The following is a 20,000-nucleotide window of genomic DNA, read 5'->3' as shown; positions in this document are numbered from 1 at the left end:
CGGAGCCGCGTCGGGTAAACATCGCTAGTGAGGTGGAAAAAAAAAAAAACACACACACACACACGCTTGTTTCTCTTCCTTCCTCCAATCACTCCTTTTTCCCTCCATAATGTTTTCTTTATAGCCACTAACTACCCCAATCCGTTATCTGTCGGGAAGAAAAATAGGAGGACTGAGGGAGGAAGGAGGAGGAGGAGGAGGAGGAGGAGGAGGAGGAGGAGGAGGAGGAGGAGGAGGAGGAGGAGGAGGAGGAGGAGGAGGAGGAGGAGGAGGAGGAGGAGGAGGAGGAGGAGGAGGAGGAGGAGGAAGAGGAAGAGGAGGAGGAGGAGGTGGACAACGACAAGAGAGAAAACAAGAACAGAAATATGACAAAGACCGAGAGAATGAAGGATGAAAGCAGGAGAGAAAAGAGGGATGAAGGCTGAGACGAGGACAAAGATACCCAAAGCAGAAAGGTTGGGATTTCATGAGACCTGAAAGGGAGGGGAGAGAGAGAGAGAGAGAGAGAGAGAGAGAGAGAGAGAGAGAGAGAGAGAGAGAGAGAGAGAGAGAGAGAGAGAGAGAGAGAGAGAGAGAGAGAGAGAGAGAGAGAGAGAGAGAGAGAGAGAGAGAGAGAGAGAGAGACGTTGTTGTAATGGTCAAAAGAAATATTTAAAACAAGAACAGATTCTCAGCTTCCGTGTCTTTAAGTAGTCTCAGGGAATCAACAGCTAACCTTCCTGGCCTTACGAGAGAATAACAGCGACTCTCTCCCGCCACCTAGACTCAACTTCTTGCATATTTCAGAACGCCCGGACACTCATTACCAGGTCGCTACAGCCTCCTCCTTTGTCGCTCTCCGTTCCCCTCCTCCTTCTCCTCTTTCTCCTACCCTTCCTCGCAATCTTTCTCTTCCGTTTCCTCTTCCTTGAAGCTTTTCCTCCTCCTTTTCATCTACTTTCTTCAATTTAGCCTCGTTTCTCATCCTTTCTTCTCTCATTCCCTTTGTTGAATTTCTTTTGGAAAGAGAGAGAGAGAGAGAGAGAGAGAGAGAGAGAGAGAGAGAGAGAGAGAGAGAGAGAGAGAGAGAGAGAGAGAGAGAGAGAGAGAGAGAGAGAGAGAGAGAGAGAGAGAGAGAGAGAGAGAGAGAGACGCAGACAGACATACAGAAAGACTGACAGACTTATACAGAAAGACAGTCAGACACAGAGAGACAAACACAGAAAGAGAAAAGCAAAGAGAAAGTTAGAGAGAGATAGAGAAGGCGATGGAGTCTCCAGCGGTAGGAAGAAATGAGAGAGAAAACAGCGAGACAGGGAGGTGGGGAGAGGAAAGAGAAAAGAGAGGAGGAGGATGTCTGCGATGGGTGGCGGGGGAGTGGTGGCGGGAGTGGTAGCAGAAGTGGTGGTGGTGGTGGTGGTGGTGGTGGAGGAGGTGGAGGTTTGGTGGTGGTTCAGGCGCCAGTGTCCTCAAGCCAGTGGTGGAGAGAGGAGCAGCGTCACAGCCTCCCTCTCGCTCTCCTATCACGCCTCGCTCAGTGTTCCTCCCGCCCGTCAGTCAATCGGTGAGGCGGGAGGAGATACAAATGACAAACGAAACTTTTCTCTGGGATAAAGTATGCTGGATAATTTTTCATACTTTTTTTTTTACTCTTTAAACTTTTTTTTTTTTCGACTTGACTTTTTCTAACACTGAGATGCCGCTAAAAGTCGCTCCATTCTGAGAGAGTAGCGAGAGGTGTGACGCAGTGAGCGAACGTGGTGATGGTGCAGTTTGTAAGACCTGTTGCCACCCATTTGCTTAACTTCTCCCGACAAATGAGACAGGTGATGGAGCCGCAGTGCGATGAATGAGGAAAGAGACATGGCAAGGGAGTCCTCAAATAGGTAAAGGAAGAAGAAACACCTCTGTGAGTGGACTTAATCTACACACACACCTTTCCTCCACTCCTATCCTCTCCATTTACCTGACCGATGGAAGGGGACGTGAGAGACGAGTTCCCAAGTAGGTGAGGGAGGAAGGAGCATCTCAGTGAGTGAACTAAATCTAAAGACAAACATTTCTTTCACTCTTGCCCGCTTCACTTCACTTCACGCCATAAAGGACGATGAAGAAGCGTGGGTGAGGAAAGGGACATGACACGGAAATTCTAGAGTAGGCAAAGTAAGAAAGAACACCCTTGTGAGTTAACTTGGAGACGCACCTTTCTTTTACTATGAACCCCTACACTTAGTCCTCTCGCCAAAAGGGGCAGTAATGAAGTTCTGGTGTCACGGAGAAGAAAGAGACATGACTAACTGCATTAAGCCGGTATAGGAGGAGAGATTAAGCAACAAGCACATTTTTTTTCCACTCTCATCCACTCCACTTGTGTTCTCGAGGGCGGCTTGTGAGCTCTCCCAACAGTCCATATCTTGATTTCTTCACCTTTGATGTCTGTTTATGATTCCCTTTGATGTTTTGTTGATCCGACTAACGAGAACACAGGTTGAAATAAGACTCTTGAAAAGGAACCCATAGCTCCTTACTGAACATATTTAGCCTTTTATGTTAGGGGCGGAGGGAGGAGGAAGCGGGAGGTATTGTTGTTTTCAGTCTGTATTCGTGAGAAAAAATAGGTACATAGGACGCGTTATAATCTGAAGTCTTCATGAATCCCCGAGGAGCTTTTTGGTAATGATGGCAACAAAGACTCGTGCTAATTAATACCACGCCTTTATGTTCGTTAAAGTCACTCTTAATGAGTTCAGGTGTTTTGAGCACACCTGTCACTAAGCCACAAGGCACGGACGAAAATGATCACTCACCATTTTTATACTGTGTGTGTGTGTGTGTGTGTGTGTGTGTGTGTGTGTGTGTGTGTGTGTGTGTGTGTGTGTGTGTGTGTGTGTGTGTGTGTGTGTGTTGTAAAAATACGTATTATTCCCCACATTTAACGGCATGAAAAGAACGAACAGAAAAGCACGTGAAAGCCTCTTATTGTGAGAGGGCGAGTTATTGCTAATGAAACGTGAAAACCAAATACCGTAGACTTTCATGAATGGAAGCGAGAGACTATGCGCACGGAAATACTCCCACTTGTCACGATAGCGGAGACGTGCCTGCAGACTTCTCACACACCTTCCTGAGTAGTAATTCAATAACCTACCGACCTGCTTACTCACCGACCTGCTTACTCACCGTCCTGCTTACTCATCGACCTACCGACTTGTATTTTCACATAAGGGTAAGAAAATTTGCACTTTTTTTTAATCTCCCTAATAAGTCCTGCAATCTGGAAGGTGTGGCAGGTGAATGATTGTGTACAGATAGCCATAAGTAAGGTAAATGTGTGAAGTGGTCAAGAATAAATTTGCCTTGGTGGTGGTGGTGGTGGTGGTGGTGCAGTGTTCAGTAAAGTGTCGAGTGAAAGTTGAGACGAGTATACAAGTTTTTAAAAGCCATGAACACTAAAAGAATAAACAAATAAAATAAATAAATAAATAAATAAATAAATAAGATAAGTAAAACGGTAATGTGATTCAGGCGGAGTGGGGCAGCAGAAGGTGGTGGTAGTGATGCTCTTAAATCGTGAATGAAAACTTTAAATCAGCGCCGTTGGATAATGTAAAGTGGCCAGTGACGAGTTGCCCGCGAGCGGCGAGGTGAGAGTCAAAGGGAAGTGGCGCGCGGGGATGACCTCAGAGCTTAATACTCGAGAGAATATTTTTGTCTATATAATACTTTTTTTCTATACTTTTCATCGCTCTCTGATATCTCTATGCATGAATTACTGGCTTCGTGGGAAATACCAAGCGCTGCGCCGCCTCGCTGTCGAAAAACTGAAACGTTTGCAATACTTTATACAGAGAATCCTCCTGCCAATGTAAAAAATAAATAAATAAATAAATAAATAAATAAATAAATAAATAAATAAATAAATAAAATAAAATAAAATAAATAAATAAATAATTACAAAATACATAGATAAATAAAATTGTGCAAACTAGAATTAAAAGCACGCGTTATGTAATTAAAAACGCTTTCCCATATAGCGTAAGTTACCTTTGGTGTCCGTTTTTATTTACGAGTCGGCCTTGCAATTGGAGAGTTTAGAGAGTGGTCGGTAATATAAATAAAGCTATTGAGTGTTATGTAATTGACAATCTCCAAAAAGCATGAATGTTTGAGCTTACACGTGAATATTATGATACTTTAAAAAATAAATAATAAATAAAAAAATAAATAAACAGAATAATAATGCATAAAAAGAAAAAAAAAACAGGATGATAAACTAATACCGTCCAAAAAGTATGAACGTCTAAGTATGGACGTGAATATTATAACGCGTCATGACAAAAAAAGAAAAAAAACGTACGGACATACGGAGACATACGGAGGAAATCAAAACAATAAATCACTATATTACAAGGCTGAACAGATGATTAATTTAATATTGATCTTCCATGACAAAAAAAAAAAAACAATAAATAAATAAACAAATAAAAAAAAACGTAGGAAAAAAAAAACATTACAACGCAAAGCAGCTAATTAATGTCAGTCTTTCATGACCCCCCAAAAAATAAAAAATAAAAAATAACAATAAAGAAAATAAAAAAAGAAAAAGAAAAGAAAAGAAAGCCTAACAAAAAATAAATAGCAAATGGAAAAAAAAACAATAAACCAATAATTTACAAGAGCGAGTAGCTAATTAATACAAGTTTTCCGTAACAAAGAAAAATAAGGGAAAGGAAAAAGAAAGCAAACAAAATAAATAAACAAATATCATCTAATTCCCAGGTCTGAGGGACAAGTTAATAACAGTCTTGTCTTTCACACTAAACACTTCACACAAACATGTTCCATTTTCCCTCGTTTCATTCTCATCATTATTTCTTTTATCCATTTTTTTTTATTTCTCGTGCGGCAAAGAGCTTAATAACGCTGAGAGATCAAGTGTTAAAGTGGAAAGGAGAGGGAGAGAGAGAGAGAGAGAGAGAGAGAGAGAGAGAGAGAGAGAGAGAGAGAGAGAGAGAGAGAGAGAGAGAGAGAGAGAGAGAGAGAGAGAGAGAGAGAGAGAGAGAGAGAGAGAGAGAGAGAGAGAGAGAGAGAGAGAGCGGGAAGGGGGGGGGAAGCACCGCGATTATGTACCTAAGTCATAAAGAGAACAAAAAAGTTAATTATGAATCACAAAGTGGCAATGAGTCGAGCCATTAACACATCGAGGAATGGGGAGAAAATTTATGACAGCCATTACGGAAATGAAATATAAATAATACCAAATATATATATGAAAGAAAAAAATATTTATATAACATTTTCATTTGATCCTAAACTGTAAATCGGTGAATAATTAAATACTTGCTGACACGAACGTTTCCATTTGAATGTAAAAACTCGAACCTGCACGAGTGAATAATTACAAGCAAGGGAATTAACAAAACAATCACCACAGTACTAACTCTTCATAAAATCGCCGTCAGAAACCAAGTAACGTGCACTCCCTTCCCGTCCTTCCTGCTTGCCTCGCCCTTCAGTCCCCCGAGCAGTTGGCAGCATTACGAACCCTAACAACTGACTCTTTCCACACCAGAGTCAGTATTAACAAAGATTTTCAGTCTTCTGCTTACCCTTGTGCTTATCTCCTGGCCGTGCTTATTGCTGGGCTGAGGATAAAAGTTAAGTCTGTGTGAAATCTTTGTCAATACTGCCCGAGGGAATTTAGGACTGTGGGTAATGATGACACAGTGACGGAGAGCGTAGTGTGTTACTCGAGGATTGATTGTTATTGCTGAGATGAAGATGAAAGTTTGTTATTGCTGAGCTCAGGAGAAAAGTTAAGTCCCAGTGTGAAATCTTTGTCGATACTGCCCGAGGGGATTTAGGACTGTGGGTAATGATGACATATTGGAGGAGAGCGCACTGATTGTTCTTGGCGTTGTCAATTGACCATTAACCATTTCCGGCGTTATGATGTTCGACTGTTGACTGTTCTTGGCGCTATATCATTCGTCTTTTGACTATTGTTAGCCGTGAGCCACTCGACCATAACCACTCTCGGCGTTAGGCTGTTCGACTGTTGACTGCTGTTAGCTGTAAGCCACTCGACTACTGGCTATTCTTTGCGCTGTTACTCTGCTATCAACTATTGTCACCCGTAAGCTCCTCAACCATCGGCCATTATTACCGTTATTCTCCGACCATTTACCATTTTGACATTTGTTTACTCCATCACTGACCATTCTTAACCTTACGCCACCAGGTTATTGAATATTCTTAGTCTTGCATTTCTCATTTATTCAGCTACCAACTATTCTAAGCAAATCAGAGGACGTGAAATTATAGAAGCACTACCAAACACAATGGGAGTAAGTACATCATCATATCACTCACCTAATGACTCCACTAAAGAGAGAACGGATGAGAACATTACATGGATATAAGCTGGCACGTATTATACAGGGATTGCCACGTGTAGACCTGATGTCTTCAAGCACCTTCCCTTATTTTATGTCCTTAAAAATAAAATAAAAGGAAAAAGAGAAAAATAAAAAGTCTCCCAGCATAAAGGCCCCGTCAGGAGAGGGTAAAATGGCGCTTAGGGAACCAGAGTCATGCTAATCATTCCATCCAATGCTCGCCGCCTACATGCTCCATTCCGCATAGTAATGACCCACCGCTTGCCGCGTCCCCCAGACAGCGGCGGCGGGAAGCGTTCATGGCCACGCTGTGCTTTGTTAATTGGCAATATTGGCAGAAGGGAAAAGTTGACAGAAAAATTTGCCCGTGCGATATGCGCCACTTATCATTGAGGAAAACGTCCTTCCATCCAGATGTGTGTGTGTGTGTGTGTGTGTGTGTGTGTGTGTGTGTGTGTGTGTGTGTGTGTGTGTGTGTGTGTGTGTGTGTGTGTGTGTGTGTGTGTGTGTGTGTGTGTGTGTGGTTGGGGGAGAGAGAGAGAGAGAGAGAGAGAGAGAGAGAGAGAGAGAGAGAGAGAGAGAGAGAGAGAGAGAGAGAGAGAGAGAGAGAGAGAGAGAGAGAGAGAGAGAGAGAGAGAGAGAGAGAAACTGGTATGCTAGGTTAGATTGCAGTGTAGGATCTCTGCATATTTCATTTACTAACGTATGGTTGGAAATCTTTCAGTACACAACATACGAGTGAGAGTTTCATTCGTTTTCATGTTGTATAGAAACTAGAACACACACACACACACACACACACACACACACACACACACACACACACACACACACACTTACCACGAATCACTGAACACTAAAACGAAATGAAAAGAACCTTCGCCTCATCACCCTCTAATTAACGCGTTTCAGAGTACAATGTCAACCTTTCACGACTTTACAATTAGTAAGGATTAGTAGCAAGAGTCAGGTATAATCACCCTGTTATTCACCATTCATCCTTTTTCCCTTACATAACTTCCCTGTCGAACCTCTCTGCCTTTCTCTCTCTTTCTTCCACCCTTCCATGATTCGTTTATTTTGGTTAGTAATGAGTCTTCCTTTTTAATGAATGGAAAGAAAACGAGAGATTCTGATTAGTTGCGGAAATTAATACGAAGAGTGATGATCGTTGAAATAAATTGATGAAAATCTCTTTCCTTTGCCATTAGGAATTACTCAGGTGGAACGCCCAATTGGGAAAGACAACCCTTTAAAAATTGTTCTGATTATCCACATTTTTTCTGTTAATAAATTAAGCTTTTGTTAATTCTCTTGCTTTCCTTCCTGCTTTAGTTGGTCGCTATATATATATATATATATATATATATATATATATATATATATATATATATATATATATATATATATATATATATATATATATATATATATATATATATATATATATATATATATATTCTCAGCTTTAATCTCCCGTCACGAGTCTCAGGTGTTGGAAAGGTGTGTAAATTACAAAAAGGAACGTTATTAAGATCTCTCTCTCTCTCTCTCTCTCTCTCTCTCTCTCTCTCTCTCTCTCTCTCTCTCTCTCTCTCTAACACACACGATTTGGAGATGAAAGACCTACTTCTATAACTATGGAGCGGGAGGCGGGAGGAAAGATGGAGTAGATTGAGGAAAATATATTACAGGAGAGAGAGAGAGAGAGAGAGAGAGAGAGAGAGAGAGAGAGAGAGAGAGAGAGAGAGAGAGAGAGAGAGAGAGAGAGAGAGAGAGAGAGAGAGAGAGAGAGAGAGAGAGAGAGAGAGGCAAGGAGCAAAGATCGAATTGATTAAGGGAAGAGAGGTTAAGAAGATGGACAGGAAGAGGGACGGATGTAAGATAAGGAAGGAAAAGATAACTGGAAAGTGATAAGGGTTTTTCATTAACACTTTTCATTCCCCTCCTACGCACACTTGGAGAGAAATGGGGGTGGATGCTCTCTGGCTCCCGATTACGGAAGATGCACCTTTGATGGTGAGGAACGACCGTGACCTACAAAAAGCCGGTACTTGGGATTGGGTGTGTGCTGGAGAAAGATGCTCCAGGTGAACGTTGAGAGAAATTATATGATAGTTAGGAGAGAGAGAGATAGAGAGAGAGAAAAAAAACTCATGTGTGCTTTGTAGATATATTAAAGACAGGAATAAACATATAAATTTCTTTACCTTCTACATAATCATTTACATTACCATTAATGTTCTGTTTTCTACACTAAAAGGAGGGAGCGGGACCGGCTTATTTCCTCCCTTGTGAGTTCCTAGTAGTCGCCTTTTGATCTCCCTGCCCTGGGGTGACGGCTCGCTAGACAAAGACACGGCGGAAAACGTAAAGGAAAGGAACAACACTTAGCGAAAGAGTACGAGGGAGGCGAAGGAAACACTAGTATACAGGTGACCAAAAGAAGGGAAGAGTGAAGTGATTTTAAAAAGGTCGACAGCGAGACTTGAAAGACAAAAGAAAACAACACTTAGCGAGAGAATTCAAGGCATACATAGAAAAAAAAACAGTATAGTTGTCTAAAAGGAAGGAAGGTTAGAAAAAGAAAAAAACACAAGAGATACGCAAATTTTAGTACTGTACCTCGCTCCAATCCTGTGCATGTATTGAATTATGGGAAGTGAGAGAAGAGGGAAGAAAGTAGAAAGAGAGAGAGAGAGAGAGAGAGAGAGAGAGAGAGAGAGAGAGAGAGAGAGAGAGAGAGAGAGAGAGAGAGAGAGAGAGAGAGAGAGAGAGAGAGAGAGAGAGAAAGGGGATGGAATCTATACCATAATACGCATGAAAAGAAAAAAGCGGGACGCGAGAAAAGAAAAAAAAAAAGGAACAGAAAGAAAAAGAAAAAGGGAACTGAGGGAGGATGGGTGAACTGTGTCAAGAGGAAGTGAAATATGATACGAGTACTAGAACACGTGGAAAGGAAAGGAGTGCGGAATGAGAGGAGTGGAGCGTGCAAGGAGTAAATATGAGGAGTGGAACAGATAAAGACAGACAGAGACTCATCTTCCTCATCAATTCCCCGACGAGAATTTAAAGCAGGAACAAAGATCGAATATTGAGAGGAATTTGGTACGCTATTCTCTCTCTCTCTCTCTCTCTCTCTCTCTCTCTCTCTCTCTCTCTCTCTCTCTCTCTCTCTCTCTCTCTCTCTCTCTCTCTCTACAGATTGGAAAACGAGATGAAAACGACCCGAGGAAAAAGTTCAGGTGAAATTAAGAAGTCTCTCTATGAAAGCTCGTTCTTCGTTCCTTCCCTTGAAAGTTTCACTACGACCGTCAATAAGTTCCCCGTCCTCTTCCCTTCAGTATTATCATCACCTTCCTTTCACTACCATCATCTTCTCTTCACCATCATCATCTTTCTTCCCTTTCACCATCATCATCGCCTTCCTTCTTCCCTCGTTCACTAACATCATCTTTCTTTCACCACCATCATCATCATCATCATCTTCATCTTCTCTCAGCACAATCTTCTCTCTCTCTCCCCTTCTTTGTGTTCCTCCTCTTCATCACCACCACCATCATTACCACCATCACCACCACCATCAGGTTCAGTAGGCGTATCAATTAAAACAAATTTAAATTCTCTTCCTCCTCCTCCTCCTCCTCCTCCTCCTCTTCACTTTTTCTTCTTCTTCTTCTTCTGCTTCTTCTGCTTCTTCTTCTTCTTCTTCTTCTTCTTCTGCTTCCTCTTCTTTTCTTCTTCCTCCTCCTCCTCCTCCTCCTTCTCCTCCTCCTCTTCTTCTTTTTCTTCTTCTCCTCGTTTCCTCGTTTTTCTTCCCCTCCTCACCATCTCCACTGACTATCATTTCCTCCCTATCTTCCTCTCTTCACCATCCCCACCTCCTTAACTAACCCTACTAGATAAAAAGAAGGAAAATTTTAATCCCTCCTCCTCTTCCTCCTCTTGCCTCTACTTCATTACCACTTCCTCTTTACTTAAACCTACCACAAAAAAAAAAAAAGAGAAAAAAAAGTGAACCCTTCATCTTTATCTTCGGCGACCAATCACGTCACACTAAACGGAAATCGAACACTAGCTAGACGTCCTATCAGAAAAGTAGCAAGTGAGCCAGCGTCGTGTGAACCTGAATCTCAAATTGTAATTACACACCTGACAGGGAAAAAAGACTCAGGTGATGAAAGGGTCGCTTGAGTAAAGTAACAGGTGCTGGTGGTGGTGGTCGTAGTGATGGTGGTAGTAGTAGTAGTAGTAGTAGTAGTAGTAGTAGTAACTGTTGTTGTTGTTGTTGTTGTTGTTGTTGTTGTTGTTGTTGTCATATAGTAGTAGTAGTAGTAAAGATAATGGTGGTAATAGTAGGTGGGTGGTAGGTTTTAAAAGTGGTGGTGGTGATAGTGATAGTAGTAGTGATAGTGGTAGTGATAGTGGTGTTAGTAGAATAGTGATAGTGGCAGTAATGGTAGTTGTGAAGATAATAGAAATAACGATGATTACAGTGACGGCGCTACGTAAATAGTATTACCTTCAAACAATTTCACCGTCGTAACCTTAACCAATAATTTCTTCACTCCCTCCTTTCCCTCTCTTTCCTCCGGCATTAACCATCATAAACACTAAAACACTCATCAGAACTCTTTTCAAAGCCCATTGAGTTGATTAGTCCGCTTCTCAGGCTTATTTTCCTTACTGATGACGCATGAAAACACCTTTGAAAAACTTTAATAACTTCAGCAATAACTAAAAAAAAAATGCACTCAACACAAGACGAGGAAATTATTAAAAGTATGAATCATTATTACAGAAATATCTTGGCATTTTCTTTATATTTTTGTAGGTAAAGAGGACACTAAACTAGGAGAACAAAAGGGAGAGGAAGAAGAAAAGGCCAAATGATATGCCAGAAAAACCCAAAGAAATTATCCAAATTTGAAGGATAACTCATGAAACCTTCCTTTCGAAACAGCTCAATCTGTAGGAAGGGGGACATACAGAGGCAGGCAAGGAGTTCCTGAGTTTACAAGAAAAAGGAATGAAAGACTGAGGATACTGTTTACCTCAAGCTTCAGGGAGGTGGACAGAACACGGATGGGGTGAAGCAGGAATTCTTGTGCGCGTTAAGTACAGTCCCGTCTACTCCAGCGCTCATCACTTAGCGTCGCCAGAGTGTGAATGAATCGCCAATGAACAACCCCGCCTGAAGGGATTGACTGTGATTTGTTTCGGATATGAGTCGAAGCAGGCGGTTCGCAGTGGGGGATTCACTCTTTGGCAACGCTAAGTGATGAACGTGGGAATGGAGGAGACTAAACAGAACATTACTATCAATATTACGTTTTCTATACGCCCTGCAGCCACGCCAGTAAGTCATTATTAATCAATGACTTCCTGGTGAGTGTGAAGCGTCGGGCCGCGCACTGGTGATGGGGAACTTAACAGAAAACCAGAAAGGGTAAACACCAGCTGGTTCATCTCGCTACGGGGATTACCGGGAGTCTTGTGGTCTTAAAGGATATACTGGTAATTAAAAGGGAGGAGGGGCTGATGGAGGTCACGAAATAAGGGAGAAGGAAAAAATAAAAGAGGGAGATGAGGAGCTGGAGAAAAGTCACAACATGGAAGTTTGTATTAAAGACGAGTAGTAGGAAGATGCTGCTGCTGCTGCTGCTGCTGCTGCTGCTGCTGCTGATGATGATGATGATGATGATGAGAAGGAGGAGGTGGAAGAGAATGAAGAGAAGGATGAAAGGAAAACCGAGGGAGAGGAGGAAGAGGAGGAAGAGAAGGAAATAACAGCACAGTTTAATTTGACACAGAAATAAAAGTATCTTTATGCATAATGTATACGTATTAAAATATTATGTATTAATGCGCATTTATAAATCTGCATAGTCTTTAATAAACCGTATCCTTTGTATTAGGACACTTCAACAGCCCCCTTCCCCCCCCCTCTCTCTCTCTCTCTAACGATCAACTACGTACACTGGTGTTTATATACCGCGTACAAACCATTCCAATGTGTGTGTGTGTGTGTGTGTGTGTGTGTGTGTGTGTGTGTGTGTGTGTGTGTGTATTCCACGCACAGGGAGCTCTCAAAGTCAAGACATGAATAACGAGAGTTGGGGGCGGTTGGGGGAGGCTGGGAGGCTGAGAGGGAGGGTTGGGGGTCGGGGGGTTAGAGGCTACAAGCGCATGGTATAATTATTCGTCTAAAATCGGTCCCCCACCACGCGAACCACTCTCTTTTATCCAATCCCTTATCTCAGCACCACGTCAGCACTCTCCTCGCTCTGCTCTCTCTAGTTCGTGACTCTAATGCCCTCTTGTGTTTCAGCAGAACGAGAGAGAGAGAGAGAGAGAGAGAGAGAGAGAGAGAGAGAGAGAGAGAGAGAGAGAGAGAGAGAGAGAGAGAGAGAGAGAGAGAGAGAGAGAGAGAGAGAGAGAGAGAGAGAGAGAGAGAGAGCAACAGACAGACAGGGAAACAGAGATAGAGACAGACAGATGGACAGACAAACAAACAGAAACACACATACACACACACATACACAGACAAATCAAATAAAACAGTATTATTTTAGATTAAAGTTCGCAAAATCATTCTGTCTAGACTAAACTTACATAACACAGCAAAAGCGGAGGAGGAGTAAGAGGAATGTTGCTAAAGAGAGAAAATATAAAAGAGAGAGAGAGAGAGAGAGAGAGAGAGAGAGAGAGAGAGAGAGAGAGAGAGAGAGAGAGAGAGAGAGAGAGGACAAAGCAATATTAGTATGACTTTCTCTCATTAGGCTTCGCTGCTTTGGTGTTGTATTGTTCCTATGAATCAACGTTTAGATCTCCAAGAAGCATTGCTAAAATAAAAGCATCTATTTGAATAGCTTCTTTGTTCTCTCTCTCTCTCTCTCTCTCTCTCTCTCTCTCTCTCTCTCTCTCTCTCTCTCTCTCTCTCTCTCTCTCTCTCTCTCTCTAATCTCTATGCTCTTGATTTATTTCCGCCTCCTCTTTTACACTGGTCCGCTTATTTCCTTCTTCCTTTTCCTCCTCCTTTTCCTCGTCTTTTTATAACATTTACAGATTAATATTTTTTTTCTGTTTTTCCTATCTATTCCTCCTCTTAGACTCCTATTAAGGCTTCTCATCTCCCTCCTCCTCTTCTTCCTTTACTTTTTTTCTTTTTCCTCCTCCTGCTTCACTTCCTGTTCCATTGTCTGCTCTTCTGCTCACTTCTCTTACTACACACTGAATTGTCTCCCCAACAAAAAGGCCCAGTGAGGACGAAAGTGTCTGCTGATACTTGTTTTTCCCTTGGGTTCCTTTGTGTCCCCTCGTGATCCCCTGCGCAAGAGTAGTAAGCTTTTCTCTCTAGTTATTCTTGTGGCCACGGTGTCTCCTTGTCAGTTTTCTCGCGACCGCAACCCAAAAAGAAAACGGAGAAGAGGGGAGTCAAAGAAAAAAAAAAAAAATCAACCTTGTTTTGACCAACGCAGGAATCAACATCATTCTGGAAAAGGTGCAGAGAACAGGAAGGAGAGGACGTGAGGGAAAATACAGGGTCAAAAGCTCGAGTGGTTATGAATATAATTAATTTCTAGGTTATTTTTTGAGGCGTAGAAATGAAGAGCGGTGTTATTTTTCAATCTCCTTGACATTGTTTTGTGAGAAGGTGGTTCCAGATATCCACACACATTCTCTCTCTCTCTCTCTCTCTCTCTCTCTCTCTCTCTCTCTCTCTCTCTCTCTCTCTCTCTCTCTCTCTCTCTCTTAGTGATGGAAAGTTAAAATGTGCTCGTCTCCTTAAATTCATAAAGTTTCAATGAGTCTTCAATCTTCTGCTGAGCTCTTGCAGTCTTCGTTCAGCTTTATTATATTTCGGTTATAAATTCATCCGTTTATCGAAAGTCTGATGAAAAGTCTCTTTAAATCCTGCTTTTCCTTTTGAATTTCATTATATTTTACTCAGCCGTGTTCTATATTCATCCAAAGCGTGAAGTTAAACCGTTATGATCACTTTACTCTTCGAAATTCAATTCTATTTCATATATTCACCCACCAAGTTGGATTGTAATAAGCATTCCTTACTTAACAATTACTCATATTCTCACCACAAGTCCTGATCAATAGTCCGTTTAAACTCTATTCCTTAAACCGCTCCACTGAGAACGTAGATTATAATTACTATTTTTTCTCTAACAATTTATACTCACTAAAAATTCAATAAATAGAGTTCGTGTTTCAACTTTGTTATATATGAACGTAGGTTGTAATTAGCATTTCCTCCTTAACAATATATATTCTTAGTAAACACTCGTGAACAACAGCCTGTGTTAACATCACTTTTCATTGTGTCGTGTCGTGTCCTACTTTTTCATTCACTCCGTCAGCTCCCGTAACAAAGATGACTGACAAAGAGCGGGAGGTGTTAGGGTTACGCACAACAGGTGGCTTCGGGATTACCTGCACCGCCTCCGGATACCTGATGCTCGGCCGCCAGGTGTGGCTATTACAGCTTCCACTGCTTCGAGCCTCCCTTTGTTCCTACCTGTGTACGAGTATATCACCACCAAAACGTTCGGTGTCTTTGTCTTGCTGTCTGTTTGTTCGTCCCTCCCTCTTTTTGTCAGTGTGGTGAGGAAGATGGCGGGTTTGGGGTGTTTGTCTGTCTGTCTGTTTTTCGGTGAGTGTGGTGGGGACGGTGGGTTTAGGTGTGTTTATCCGCCCGTCTGTCCGTCTGTTTGTATCGCTGTTGGCATTAAAATTCTCACTTAACATTACAAAGCAAATATAGTTGGATATCGTACTGCTAATCTGTTTATTTAAATCTATCGCTTCCCGCTTGTCTGTCTGTCCACCTTTGTGAGAAATGAGGAAGCGGACACAAACACAACAAAACGCATTTGAAAAGAAAACAAAAACATTATTTATAACACCAGCATACAAATTAAGCACTAAATACTAAATTAATGCAATACGCTCTTGTTATATAAGGCCTCATACATTGACAAAATGAGAGTGAATACAGGAATGGAGGATGAAGTGGAAGCGTCGGGGTGAGGGAATGATTAAGTGTAGATATACTGGTGCAGCAGAGAGTAAAGAAGCATCGTAATGAAGTGTAGGGTGATAGGTAAGCCTAGGAGAAGAGAGGTAAGGTGTGGTGATAGAGGGACGATCAGGTAAAGGTGCTGACAGATAGGTAGGTGTGCAGGTGGGTGACGTGATGAACAGGTAAGTGTGGGTAGACATGGAGGTGTAGGAGACAAAGATGAAGTAACGATACAGAAACTCCCACCTTTTATCGCCTCCATTCATTTCCCAACGTTTCATCTCATTTTCTTTACGTATTCACCTCACCTGTCTATCCCTGTCAAAGAAAAGAATGATCAAATATACCATAGACAGGTAGATATATGAATACGTATAGAAATACTCCTACATCATTTTCTTTCTATATCTTTCTATATTCCTCCTATATCTTTGCATCGTGTCTTAAAGGTCATGGAGAGACAGTGAAGATGACGCAACCGTGGAGAAAGATGGGAAGTTCCTATTACCTCTGGCGGGAAAGGAGATAAAATTGAGGGCAGGTTAGGTTTCACTGGCACGTGGAAGGAAGAAATGTTTGGGTAGCTGGATGGCTGGACTGGGAATCTGCTAGCTAACTCCGCTACTAGAACTTCCTAAGCGTGAGAGAAGGGAGCAGCGGCAGGACAGAAGTGGTTTGTTGGTTGGTGGTGAAGTGGCGCAGGTAACGAGTATGGGAGAAGAAAATGAATATTCTGATTCCAGCGTGGTGATTCTAATCCTTTTTGTTCTTATCTTCCTCCCCCTCCTCCACGTTTTTCTTTTTCTTTTTTTTCTTTTTTTTTTTTGGCTTCTCGTGGTTCTTTCTCTCTTTTCCTTCGTGTTGCTTTGTTCTCTTCTTCTTCCTTTTCTTTTTCTTCTTATTCTTTTCTCCTCTCTCTATTTTTATTCATTTTCTTTCTTGTTTTTCTTCTTTTTCCTCCATTTCCTCGTTAACTTCCTCCTCCTGCTCTTCCATCACCAGCTCTCTCCCTTATCTCTTCATATGGCGCGGGGAGCGAGAAATCTATTGTTACCTTTATCAATTCAAAGATCAGGGTTGCGCTCCTCTTTCGCTTTCCACCAGCAACGTGAATCATAACACCGCCTTTGAGACCCGCAGCCTTCCAGAGATCACTGGCGGAGGGGCTATAGATCTTAGGAACCATGGGAGTCAGTGCCGCCGGGAGGTCTCTGCGGGGAAATCGTGTGTTTGAAGCCTTGTTAGAGGGCTCAGGGCGAGAACAATATGAGCTTTCGTGGTATTCTATGTAACTTCAAAGCGCTTATCTTGGGTGTGGCCATGGATTTACTAAGGTTTGTCTTTGTGATGGGTGTTCACATTGGTCGACTAACGCGATTTGGGTGTTTCTCTCTCTCTCTCTCTCTCTCTCTCTCTCTCTCTCTCTCTCTCTCTCTCTCTCTCTCTCTCTCTCTCTCTCTCTCTTTATCTATCTATCTATCTATCTCTCAATCTATCTATCTATCACTAACATGGTTTATGGTTTATTGGGGAGTGGCATATCGAGAAGATCTTTCCGTTTTCTTTCTTCCATCTTTACATCTTTATCTTCGGCCACACTCAACAAATAAAAAAAGAAAAAAAAAAGAAAGGTGTTTATAGGGATAGAAACCTTGAGGTATAGGCTACAGGAAGATACAAAGAGACAAGGAAACACCCTAGGTAACGCGGGATCACCGGGTAAACAGCTCAGCCAGAGAGTCTCCAACCCTCCAATGCACTGTGAAGCTGAATGAAGCCTAATAACCTTCATTCTCCTTCAATCTGTAATCACGATACAAAATCAATGTGATCCCTGTCTGGTGCCCCTAAGACAACGCCCCCTGTGAGCCAAAACGCTGAGGGGAGGACGCGAAAGACACCACGAGATCCTGCACCGAGTGTCTGGGTGTTTGTAGAGGCATTGCGATGACTCAGAGACGTGCTGGTGGGAGAAAAAATTGACACATCTTACCGTATCATTACCCACACTGAGGCGTTTCCTCTCTCTATACCACTTCCGAAATGAAAATAAATTGCATAATCTGTTCTTTTAATCCCTTTCTTTTTTAAGGGTGGTTGCAAAAGATGTCACTTATTGCTTTTTTGGTGGCGTGAATTGTTGTCCATCGCAGTGAAAGGGTTAAGTAAACCTACCAAGACTTCTCAGAGTTGCAAAATGAAGGTGTAAGTTTAGAGTAAAAATTTTAGGACACGAGTAAAAGCGAGTATATTAAGTCTAACTAGCACGGCTTTTGAGGGCAACAAAATGGCGGTGTAAGTTTAGAGTAAAAATTCGGGACACTTGATACTAAACTGAGAGATGGAATTTCTCTCTCTCTCTCTCTCTCTCTCTCTCTCTCTCTCTCTCTCTCTCTCTCTCTCTCTCTCTCTCTCTCTCTCTCTCTCTCTCTCTCTCTCTCTCTCATTGCCAAAGGTTTTATTGACAGTAACAAGATGGAGTGTTGCAAGTTCAGAGTAAAAATTTATGGCACCACTGAAAGTAAAACGAGTGATAGTTATTAATTAATTAATATATCTATTTATTTATTTTATTTATTTATTTATTTATTCATTTATTTATTTTACGGCGTTTGTGGTTTTATTGTATTAAAAGCAACAACTAACACCATCAACTCTATAAGCACCTACAAGAAAGGGAAACGCATTAAAAGATTAGACACACCAATATATAGATAGCAGAATCTTCATTGGCGGCTGTAGAAGAAATGAAACGTCCCGGCGTGTTTTGGCACTGAAGAACCATACGTCAAACAGCAAGAAAAGGGTTAACTGTCAAAAGGTGTGAAGCGTGAGTCTGTCGGGTGAATATAGGCAGGTGAACGGTGTAGTGTCCTGATCAAAGGTGTAGGTCTTTAAGGGCAATAGTGCTTGAATGGACCACCTCTCCCTGCACGACAGCGATCCCAGCTGAGGACCATGCACACCTGGAGGAAATGGAGAGCCTGCCAAGTGAGGGGCACTGACACAAGGGAGACGCTAGTGACAGATTCAAGCTCTCCTCCTGCAGTAATTCCTCTCTCCCGCACTGAACGAACACGAAGGAACATAAAGGAGGAATAAACAGCAGGCATGTAGGTCCTTACGAGGCTGCCACAGTCTGCACTATATAAACTATAGACGAAGGGTAGTTTGTAATAAGCAACACTGATCTAAAGTGAGGGGCGTATTAGATAGAAATGGCGAAAATTTTTCTCAGTGACGCGGTAACTAATACAGATCAAGCAGAGACCTAGTGGGCTGGTCATAATGAAGCAGGCGCAGCAGAAGGTAGTAATGATCATCAGTGTGGTATGGTTCTCTCTCTCTCTCTCTCTCTCTCTCTCTCTCTCTCTCTCTCTCTCTCTCTCTCTCTCTCTCTCTCTCTCTCTCTCTCTCTCCTAGAAAAATGCGGACACGACACACATACCAAGCAAAGTTAGAAGTTGCTTGTGTTTCTCCTTCTGGTGGAAGAGGCGGCCTCTGCCTGTCCTGGTGTCTATTTTCTTCAACTCCTGCGTGTTCGTTTTCATCCTCTCCCTTTCCAAAACTTGCGTAATGTTTGTTTTTCCTCTTTGCACTCCAAATAGTAGTTTTTCACGGCATTTTCTGCACAAGACCCCTGAAGCATAACTTTTTTTCATTTATGGGTCAATATCGTGGGAATTCAAATATAAAAGTGCGTTCGTGAGTGCGTGAGAGGATTCACGTGCAATGCGTCATGGTTACCTGAATATGAAAAATAAGAGAAGTTCCAGGAATCCAGTATTTTGTACAAATCAGAGCCGTGGTGGAGTGAGGGGACAGTCAGACACACGTCATGGGAGGCCAAAGAAAACGACTCCGAAACGTGACACACTGATGGGAGACTGATTAATTCCCATTGGTATGACTGAGTGAAATGTTTATCTGTCAATCTACCTATCTATCAATATATCTATGTTCCAGATTGAAATAACAGAGAGATATAGCAGAAAAAAATATATGTAACAGATGAAACGTGTGTGTGTGTGTGTGTGTGTGTGTGTGTGTGTGTGTGTGTGTGTGTGTGTGTGTGTGTGTGTGTGTGTGTGTGTGTGTGTGTGTGTGTGTGTGTGTGTGTGTGTGTGTGTGTGTGTGTGTGTGTGTGTGTGTGAAGGGCTGATTTTAAAGAGGCATAGATAACGCGTAAAAAAAAATAAAAATAAATAAATAAATAAATGAAAATAAAAATAAAAATAAAAATCAACTACATAACACAAGCCACTGTAAGTCTAAAGCAAATTATTTTTTTCATTTTTTTTTCTTTTTTTTTTGACGCGAGAATAATTTGACAGCCTGCTCTTCAGAATTAATAACCTGACCGCACTCGTGTGACAAAAAAAAAAGAGCATGTTTTTATTTTCTCGTTTTTTTTTTTTTTACGTCAGAAAAAAAAACTCGACAATAGTTTATGTGTTATCTGAGTGAGCATGTATGTGAGAGAGAGAGAGAGAGAGAGAGAGAGAGAGAGAGAGAGAGAGAGAGAGAGAGAGAGAGAGAGAGAGAGAGAGAGAGAGAGAGAGAGAGAAACTTTACCCGTAACAAAA

The 20,000-nt window shown here is 41.8% G+C and overlaps 1 protein-coding gene across 2 annotated transcripts in view; it reads left to right on the top strand.

Annotated features, from left to right (window-relative positions):
• The first annotated feature begins 1,399 nt into the window (after positions 1-1,399).
• Positions 1,400-20,000, top strand: part of LOC135114764 (neuromedin-U receptor 1-like) — a 99,518-nt gene continuing 80,917 nt past the window's right edge. Inside the window, exon 1 of one of the 2 annotated variants that reach the window (XM_064030812.1) lies at positions 1,400-1,594. The gene's annotated coding sequence lies outside the window, so the exon portion shown is untranslated. The remainder of the gene's footprint in view (positions 1,595-20,000) is intronic. The other variant, XM_064030813.1, reaches the window with a different exon arrangement.

The sequence above is a fragment of the Scylla paramamosain genome, chromosome 28, assembly GCF_035594125.1.
Source record: "Scylla paramamosain isolate STU-SP2022 chromosome 28, ASM3559412v1, whole genome shotgun sequence".
NCBI lineage: Eukaryota > Metazoa > Arthropoda > Malacostraca > Decapoda > Portunidae > Scylla > Scylla paramamosain.
The sequence above is the reverse complement of the archived record's forward strand: the minus strand, read 5'-3'. Positions and strand labels throughout refer to the sequence as shown.